Here is a 10,894-nt window from a genome sequence, read left to right on the forward strand (position 1 = left end):
TACATCAGTTTTCAGGTCTCAATCAAAAGCTGTAGAATTTATGTTAAATATAGATTGGAGAAATTCTCCTGATTTAAATGAGATATTTCCTTATATTGTGCATAAGCAAGGTGTGGAACTCTTTGCTGAAGGATGCTAAATCTTTCCACGGGTTCAAATAGCAACTTGAGAAGGTTGTGGGCCAATGGGAGGAATCTGCTGGTGGCTATTAGGCTCAGAAACAACCTTCACTTCAGAAAGTTCCTGAACAATTGTTTTTCACAGCCACAAATTACTGAAGGCTGAAAGGGGAGTCAGAGGAGGCATCACTACACATTTTGTCCAATTTTTATACGTTTTCCTACTGTAGCCTTATCGCCCAGCCAGTCTGGTATTTTAAGTTGGTTTTAAGTGTAGCTACAAAAAAAATATGTGAAAAGTTTCTTTTGCTCTGTGATCAGATGACTATTGTCCAGGTTGTCGCAGCTGTAACAGCAAAACTACTCAGCTCCCAGGTGTCTGCTGCCTGTCCTGTAGTTTTAAGCTTGGTTTATATATGATGTTACCTAACTCGTTTTAGCTTAATTTTTGCTTAGCTTTGCTCAGCTGTCTAGTTCTTCTGCGACTAAAGGAATCATGGCAATAAGATGTACCAAACCTAAGTAATCGTAATGTAACTAACCCTGGTGAAATCAGGAAACATGAAAAAATAACTCTGAGTAAACCCAAGGAATGAACCTTCAACGCTGTATTCCTCTCTGCAAAAACTCAGGACACTGACGACTTGCTGTAACAATCCACTGGAAGGGTGAGAGCTTACAGGGCAGACACTGTTGATTTTATTATATTACTAATGACCTTTAATAAAATTAAGAAATTTGGATTATAAGTGGTAGCGTTGTTGTAACTGGACTAAAAATAAGTGGTTGTTATATTTGATTAGACTGTTACAGCATTAGACTAGCAGTAAAGTCCAGTCATGGACCTTCACATAAAGTGTGGTCTCTTTGTTACTCGTCATGAACTTCTGTGCATAATACTAAGCATCTACTACTGGCCACTGTTGGAGACAGGTTCCCAGGATGGATGGATGTCTGATCCCACTCAGTAGAACCTTTATTAAGAAGCGGCTTTGGGAGAATTATCTCAATGGAGTGCCCAAACTATTCCCCTAGAACCATTTCAAAGTTTTCTCATCTTGGACAGCAGCAATTTGCACAAATTGTAATGCTCCTGGTATTATAATTTGAGTTTCTGGAGTGTTTCAGAAACCTTGGAGGATAGTCATTAAGACTGGTAATAGAAAACAGATATCTTTTCAACGAACAGATCAAGGGATGCAATTTAAGTTCTCACCCATGCTGTACTCTCATCCAAAACCCCAACTGTATAAAAACAATAGTTAAATTCAATACTACATAAGCATCATTCAAAAGTGAGTTGCAAAGCCATTCCCTTCCTCTCTTTTACCTTTCGTAGAGAATTATCCATAAATTAACTGTTGAACCAAAAAACCCCAGCCCTTATTCAGTTCACCTGGAAGGTGGACCCATCCAGAAGCTGAAAAAGATCTGCTTTTGAAACTGACCAGATGACTTCTGGCCAGTGAAGAAGGGACTATGTTGTCCATGAAAATTTTAGATCAGATATTCCTTTCATCCTTCTCTCCTCTGATTCCTGTACAGAAATGGCACAAGCACAGCTACAACACAACAGGAACAGTCTTTCTTCTCTAAAAGAGGCAGACATCCATAACAATGATAAAAAAGCACAAAAAATATTAGTCTTAGCATTATGCCAGCAACTTTAAAATGTGAAAAACTAGTTAAAGGCAAAACAATTTAAATTACACAATTACTGCTAGAAACCATAACTTAAAAATAAGGTCATTCTTTTATTATTGTTGGGTCAGTTCCTGAGGCTGTCTAAATACTGATAAATCCCATTGAAATAAGTCTCACAGTCCTCAAAGGTGCCAAACATCAACACCTTGATACAAACTGTTTCTGCGGGGATGCTGAGCTTTCCTAGGGGTGTGATTTATAGAACTCCTCCAATCAAAAGAAAAATTACTCTACTTTGTCTTTATGTTTTCTTTCAGCCATACCGATTTCCAAAAAAGTAAAAAGCCTTCTGTATGAACACTACAAATGGACTTAAGTCACTTCTATATTAAGTATCACTCAATTCATAAACCCTTAAAGCATTCCTTGGCAAACAGCCTCGCTCATTCGAATTCCTGCAAAATATTGGAATGTTTTACATGCGCAGACGATGCATAAGGTTATTCTGGTGAATATCTGAGAATATGCTCGTGGTGATCACAGCTGATCGTTACAGAGTGAAAATCTGGAGTTTCCAATGGCAAGGACATAGTTTGAGAATTTTCCAACAGGTGGGATGATAGTTCAAAAGAGAATTCCAAAAAAAGAACATTTGTGAGGTGCAAGTGCCATCTAAATTAGAGGAACACAGAAATTAAAGTGGAAGAGGTAAATAAATCCATTCTTCTCTTTATGTCAAATTCTTTAAATAGATTAATTAAAAATGCACAAAATTTCTGGGGGAAAAGACATCACCATTTTACAGATGGAAAACAGAAACACAGAGTGAGTGGTATAATCACTCCTTGGTAACACTCTGACACTCCTCACTCTGCCTCCCTCTCTGATAAGGATGTGTTTTGAGAAAAGTATCTGTGACTTAAAAAACATTAGCTATGACAGATCATAGAGGATTTGCATTAACTAGCCCCCCTCCCCAGAACATACTGATAATATTAATTACACTTTATCATTTAGCTAGTATTATAATAGAAAATGTGCTAAATACCTGTTAGCTTAAGGAGCTCCTAAGTGAGCCTGGAACCTATGAGAATGACAAAAGAATTGTTTTCATTAGCACTGCACTTGCAACTGATGTTGCAAACTAGGGTGAAGCATCAGTAGCAGAGAAGCTGTAAGAGTGAGTAAATGTATAATTAATATATGATATGGTGCCAATGGATAAAGCATAAAGGGCTTCCTGTAACACAGGGGGCCTCCTTATTGTCAGAGGAAATCAGACATGAGGAGGAAGGAACCGCAACAAGTATGATTGAGTTTGAAGGTCTTCAGACCATTTGAATGTTGACAATGAGTGCTGGCTTTGCATGGACACAAATTAAAAATAAAGTATGTGAAGTCTTCAGCCTGAGAATAAAACTTATTTTGATTTTCCAAGATATGTGAGGACTGAAACCAGAGAGTTTAGCTCAGAACAAATATTTATCCTGACTGAAATCCCATTTGGGTAAATATATTCTCCTGATTCATTCAGGAGAGTCATTCCTCATATAAAATATTCACTGTCATATTTGCAAGAGGTAGCCTTTTCTTCTTCCCTCATCTATAAAAAACTGCTTTACTTTGTTTTATTACTGAAAATATTGCTTCACTTTGCTTAAACAGGAGATATGATTATCATAACATTGTTACTGTTATTAGAAGAAAGACAATAGCATTAATTCAATCACAAAGATGAGAAATCAAGTGCTGAAAATGCCGGAGCAAAGGCTGAAAGCTTTAACCATGCCTCAGGTATTTATTTGTATCCCCAAGAAACAGTAACATACTATAAAAAAAGTGGAATATCTTATCTAGCATAACAAACCTTTATATGCAGAATGTATATTCTTCCTCAATGTGTTGTTTTATAGATTTGTGTGATCTACAAAGCATGCCATGTTTAAGAAAAATTGGAGATTAGCATAATTGGGAAGGAATAGTTAATCTAAAATTTTAGAAGAGAAACTTCTTATGCTTGGAGCTGTCCAAAAAAAAAAAAAAGTGAGAAAGATTTATTATGTGAATGGGTTGTTAACTTGGAATGGAGAAAAATGAAGTAGACTAGTGCCAAATAATTACATAAGAAGGCGGCAAGCAACAAAACTGTGCAAAGTATCAGGAAAAGAATAAAATTGCTACCAAAATACACAGCAGTGTGACTTACAGGTCAAGTGTCATACAGTCCACTGGACTGTGAAAGTGTAAAGCCCACAACTTCATGCTTTATCGTTAACGTGTTGGCAGAAACAGTAAATTCATTTTGCAACAAAGGCAGATTCACAAGTGTTGAGAGTTGCATATTACACAGATCATAAATAATGCAAACATTTTGTCTTCCTCGTGTCTTGATACGGCTACCACTTATAGGAAAAGGCAGCATGTTTGAGTATTCCTGGGATCAGTACAGCTCATCTCAGAGGAAAAAAACCCAACAAAAGACACACAACATTTTTCGGAAGAAGAATCATGATGTTTGTAGTTAACATTAGCTGGAACCCAAGAGAAAGTTGTGCAATTCTGGATTTGCTATAGATTTCTGGAATTGTATCATTACAGGGAAGTGATTTCCCAGCTTCCCAAAACTGTCATGAAAATACAGAGGTTAATTTGATATTGGAGTACCTCTTGTGTACTGATGGCCCTATTACTAAGCACGGTGTAGAAAGCGATATCTTTATAATGTTTAAACAGTCCCACGAAAAGTTATGCACACCTTTGTGGTCTGGAAGACATACAGAGCAAGCAAGATCACCTGGGTATAAGGATAAGAACAGGCATTTGGGAGTGGCAGCAGATTGCCAGGTGTCAGTCCCAATCACCTCTCCTTGGAAGGGTGGTCCTGGTTTCTCATTCTTGGGTCAATACATTTCTGGTTTTTCCATAATTTTGCTTTAACACTGTGCCTGTCTTGCAGAGCATCCATTGCACTCTCTTTCCACACCTGTCTCTACATCAGAGGCGTAAGAACCCCAAAATAAAATCCTCAGAAGTGCTGCATTTTTTTCCAGGATTTCTTTCGTGGGTTTAAGAGCAGGCAAACAGGCTAATCACAAGGTTCCTTCTATGCTCCTGCTTTCCTTGTCTTCTGTTTGGTTTCACTTTTTCTGTTTGGTTGGTTTTGTTTCCTGACCTTTTTTTGTTGGGGTTGTTGTTGTTGTTCTGGCTATGCTATCCATGTTAGAAAATAAATGTTTAAGTCCACAGAAGAAGTGACCAGGAAGTCTAATATTAATAACAGTTTTTTATACTTTTCCTGTTGAACAACCTTGATGAATTCTTAGAAAATGTACTTTCAGGTTTTTTTTTTTAAAAAAAAAGTATGCGGAAGAAAAATCTGGGCCAGATTAAAAAGATGAGTAGAAAAACATTAATATGAAAAAAACCAAAATACCAAAATCTATGGCATGAAATAATGTATAGGAAATGTAACAGTAAGACCTGTAGTGAGAAATTATTTTTTTAATGACTTGAGTTGTGAAATCAAAACCAAAGACCTACTGAATATGAGGGGATGCTATAACAGGCTCTATAGAGAGGCCTGATGGTTAGTATAATTTTTTTCAGGGTCTGTTGCGATCAGATGGCTATCAAAGTAAACATAATTAAGAAAAAATTAAGAGTCCACTTTCTAGTAGAGAGGGAATAACTGGATAGAACAGATGCTTTCAAATCAGCTAGACCTGATTTAATTTCATCCTGGCCACTGGTCGATGACATCTGATTTCTGTCCATGACAGGGTAACAAATTTTGGAGAAAGAAGATGGTTGAGTAAGGTTTTTAATACCATCTCAGATGGTATTCTCGTATGCAAACCAGGGAAACAATCCACAGATTAAATTATTAATCTGGGTGCAGAGGGAATCTGGGTGCAGTGGGTGCAGAGTTGCTAGAGATCAGAAAATCTGCACCAAGAGAGCAGCTATTTCTGACTCAGTGTCTGAATGAATGGAGCAATCCAGGAAGATGTTGTGCAAGTCTGTCCTAAGTCTGGTTCTGTATCATATTTTCATGCGTAGCCTGGGAATGAGATAAGAGAACAGATTTATTAAATCTGCAAGTGAGATCAAGCTGGAAGAGGACTCAAGTATATTTGAAATGAAAATGAAACTTAAGAAGCTGGGGATATGCTACAAAAAAGTAGGATTCTGCTGCACAGGGGGAAACACATGGTGCTACGTGTAGGCAGGAGAAATCCACTTCATACAGAAAACAAAAAACAGCTGGTCTGGTACAGACCTGCAAAAAGGGATCCAAAGGTTGTTGCGGAACAGTAATCATGATAAGTTCCCTCGAAAAGCTACATGTCCAGCTGGAGTTTATAAGGAGAAATACAGCCTCTAATTCATACTGAGTGATTCTGCTGCTCCACTGGTAAGGTAGCAGCTAGAGCACTATGTTCAGCGTCTGGCACTGCTGTTCAGAGGAGCTAGACCAGAGTAAAGATAATCTACAACAGAAAAATGAGAGTGAGTAAAAAACTGGAAAACACTCAGGGCAGTTGGGGGAAAGAGAAAGAAAAACCTCTGAAAAAGAAGAGAACAATTGGTTCATATGATTAATAGGGAGAGAAGTAACAGATTGTAGGTTTAACAGGGAAGATTTTAGCAAGTCTGTAGGACTTTTTTTTGCCTAGGAAGTTTCTTACCTCACTGGAACAAGTGAGAGAGCAGCTGGCAGGATGTACATAATGGTCAGTTATTCTGTTCTGGGCCATGGGATGGACTAAATGACCTCTTGAGGCTTCTCTTCCAGACCTATGATGACTGCTGCAATGGTGTGACCATCAAATTCAGATAATTGCAAGTTCCATACTAAATGACTGGTTTTAATACTTGAGATCTTCAAAGCAACTCTGAAATATGCAATAAATTAGAAAAACTATTTTGGGAAAAGCTTGGTTGAACATCGTCTTGATTTACACAGACTAATAACCTGTCTACTAGTACTGCCTCATGTAGACTTTAAAAATATTTCACCAGGTGGTGCTGTTACACATAACCTTCCAAATCTTACCCTACTACCTGAGCACATGGTAGTTCTGGGAAAACATCTGTGGGTTATGCAAGGGTGTCTGGAGAGGCAGAATTACTTTTTACAATCAGTCTTTGGTATAGCTGTAAGAGTTGTGGAAAGAGGAATTGTCTAGAAGGCTGCTTGGCAGACTTAATTCCAGATTGCAAAAATGATATGTATAAGTATACGTATAAGTTGTGTATGTGTATGTATGTGTATATGTATATGTATGTATGTGTGTGTATATTTTATAAATATAACTGCTTTACTGATTTCTCCTTCCTTCAAAGTCCTGGATATGACTTGGCAGAGGGACCACACAGCCTCACAGCAGAACTCTGCTGTCCATGACTGGTGCATATACAGCTGTAACATGTAAACACATGCTCTGCGAATATATTACGAAAAGCACAATTAAGATGAATTCATTTAGGGACTATTTTTATTGTACAGCATAACAAAGCAAGCCTTCTGTAGTACATGGATAGCAAAGATAAGCCTTGTATTTACATGAAACCAAACAAACTTTGGGAGACTGTATAATTCTGCATTCTAAATATAGAAAATGTTTATATTGTCTTATAAATGTTCTCTTTTATAAAATGAGAAAGTTACAATACATTAATACAGTCAATCTTCTTACATTAAATTAAAAACATAGAATACATATAAACTTTCATTAAAACTATGAAAATATAAATCATAGAATCTATAAATCTAGGCTAGAAGCCACTTCTGACAATCATCTAATCCAAGCAGGTTCAACCAGATCAGGTTTCTCAGGGCCTTGTCCAGCTGAATGGATGGAGATTCCACAACCTCTCTGGGCAACTTGTTTGAGCGCTTAACAGCTTTCAAATAAAGCTGCTTTCCTTGAATCTAATCAGAATTTTCTCTGTTGGAACTTAGGTCCATTGCCCCCTGTGCAATGCACTCTGCACCTCTGAGAGAAGCCTAGCTCCACTTTCTCTATGCCATTCTGTTAAGAACTTTATAAAAGCTGTAAGAAATCTTCTTGTCGTCTCATCTCAAGGCTAAAAAAACTCAGTTCTCTCAATCGCTCCTAATACTTCATGTGCTCCAGCCCCTAATCAGCTCCACTGCACTCATTCCAGTATGGCAACAGCATTCAGATGCAATTTGTGCTGCTGCTGTTGCTTGTCCCATCCCCATCTATCTCTGAAAAGAGTCCGGCTCTGCTTTCTCTACGCTTTCTTATTAGACAGTTCAAAACAATAAGATGTGTCCCCTGCCTTCTCTTCTCTTAAGGGTGAACAAACTCAGTTCTCTCAGCCTCTCCTCATGTGCCGTGTGCTGTAGTCCCCTAAGCGTTTTGGTGACCCTCCATTGGACTTGCACCAGGATGGCAATGCATTTCTTGCTCTGAGAAGCCCACAAGCAGGCACAGCAGTGCAGCTGAGAATAGCCTAGAGGGGAAGTATCACCTCTCTTGACTTGCTGGCTACACTCCTGCTAACACAACCTGATATGTTGTTGGCCATCCTTGCTGTAGGGGCACATTGCTGACCCATGTTTACTTTACATCCTTCACAAGAAGGATGTAAAAATCACACCAGGATTCCCCACCCCTTTCCTGCAAAGCTGCTTTCTAGCCAGTTGGTGCCAATCCTGTATTGCTGTACAGTTATTACACATAAAAATGTAGGACCATAAATCTGTGTTTGTTGAACTTCACAAGCCTCCTGTCAACTTATTTGTCCAGCTCATTGAGGACCCTCTGAATAGCAGCCGGGTTCTTTAGTATATCCATCTCCAATTTGGTGTCATCCATTAACTTGCTGAAGGTGCTTTCTGTCCCATCAGATTATTAGCAAAGACACTATAAAATATCAACCCTGTATCAGTGTCGTGGTTTAGCCCCAGCCGGCAACTGAGCACCACGCAGCCGCTCGCTCACTCCCCCTCGGTGGGATGGGGGAGAGAATCAGAAGAGCAAAAGTAAGAAAACTCGTGGGCTGAGGTAAGAACAGTTTAATAGGTAAAGCAAAAGCCGTGCACGCAAGCAAAACAAAGCAAGGAATTCATTCACTACTTCCCATGGTCAGGCAGGTGTTCAGCCATCTCCAAGAAAGCAGGGCTCCATCACGCGTAATGGTTACTTGGGAAAGACAAACGCCATCACTCCAATGTCCCCCCTTCCTTCTTCTTCCCCAGCTTTATATACTGAGCATGACGTCATGTGGTATGGAATAGCCCTTTGGTCAGTTTGGATCAACTATCTTGGCTGTGTCCCCTCCCATCTTCTTCTGCACCTGGCAGAGCACGGGAAGCTGAAAAGTCCTTGACTAGTACAGCAGCAACTAAAACATCTCTGTATTATCAACACTGTCTTCAGCACAAATCCAAAACATAGCCCCATACCAGCCGCTACGAAGAAAATTAACTCTGTCTCAGCTGAAACCAGGACAGTATCCACCCCTTATTCCATACCATTTACGTCATGCTCAGGTCTCACACTATTCAATACATTCTCATTACCCACCATCACCCTTCCCATCCTTTGATATAATACACACATATCATTCCCTTAGTCTATGGACCACCCCTGTAAAATGTCTGTAAAATGTCCATAAATGTCCACAAAATGTCCACTGAGTTCATTTAGTCCATGACTTTGGGCTCCATCTCTTATGGTTGTTACTCAGGACAGGAGAGGTGGTGTGTTTCTTGGAGTTATTGGGCACCAAAGCCAGCTCAGGTCAGGTCACTGCTGCACTTGCACTGCTTCTTGTAAGACTTCTCCTGCATTGGTTCAGGTGGTTCCAGCTGTAGTAATTCCTATAACATGTAACTCAAATCATGGGTTACAACAATTTAAAGGTATATCTATTACAATCTCCACCCCTGGTCCCTTTGGACCAGACCATCAGGTTTAACATTGCAATGAAGTCCTCCCCTTGCCCCTGCTCCAGCTTGGACTTATCCACAGAATGTAGTACCTTCAGAAGTAAACTTGCTCCAACATGGCCTCATGCACAGCCACTGATGCTTCAAGGTGTACCTGCTGCAGCATGGACTTCGTCCACAGCCACAGATGCTTCGAGGTATACCTGCTGCAGCATGGACTTTATCCACAGCCACAGATGCTTCGAGGTATACCTGCTGCAGCATGGACTTCATCCACAGCCACAGATGCTTCGAGGTGCACCTTATCCAGCGTGGACTTATCCTTGGACCACAATCCCTTCAGAGCTATACCTGCTGTGGCACAGACATAACCGTGGCCACAGACATTTCAAGATATACCTGCTCTGGCATGGGCTTATCCATGGGCACAGACGCTTTGGGGTGTCCTGCTCCCACGTGGATTCATCCACAGGTCACAGTCCCTTCGACTCGAGTTCACACCAGAGTTCCAGCCTGTCCAGTACAGCAGCACAGAAACAGCAGCGATGCCCTGGCCATCTGCCAGCCCAGGCGCAAGGCCATTGCTGTTATCAAAATGTTCCCAGGCACAGCAGAGTAAGGTGATCAGCAGTACAGCAGCACGGCAAGCAGTGAAAGCAAAAAGCAGCCACTAACGAGCCCTAGATTCTAACGTACAGTAAGGCAAGCAAGCCTATGGCAAGCACAGAAGCTTGCTGATTAATAGCTAAACAGCAATAACAGCTATAAATTCTATCTGGCACATTCCAATCAAATCTGTCATTATCTCAAACCCTTCGAGCCCCACGTTGGGCGCCAAAAAGGACTGTCGTGGTTTAGCCCCAGCCGGCAACTGAGCACCACGCAGCCGCTCGCTCACTCCCCCTCGGTGGGATGGGGGAGAGAATCAGAAGAGCAAAAGTAAGAAAACTTGAGGGTTGAGATAAAAACAGTTTAATAGGTAAAGCAAAAGCCGTGCACGCAAGCAAAACAAAGCAAGGAATTCATTCACTACTTCCCATGGTCAGGCAGGTGTTCAGCCATCTCCAAGAAAGCAGGGCTCCATCACGCGTAATGGTTACTTGGGAAAGACAAACGCCATCACTCCAATGTCCCCCCTTCCTTCTTCTTCCCCAGCTTTATATACTGAGCATGACGTCATGTGGTATGGAATAGCCCTTTGGTCAGT

Source organism: Mycteria americana, chromosome 2, assembly GCF_035582795.1.
Source record: "Mycteria americana isolate JAX WOST 10 ecotype Jacksonville Zoo and Gardens chromosome 2, USCA_MyAme_1.0, whole genome shotgun sequence".
Lineage (NCBI taxonomy): Eukaryota > Metazoa > Chordata > Aves > Ciconiiformes > Ciconiidae > Mycteria > Mycteria americana.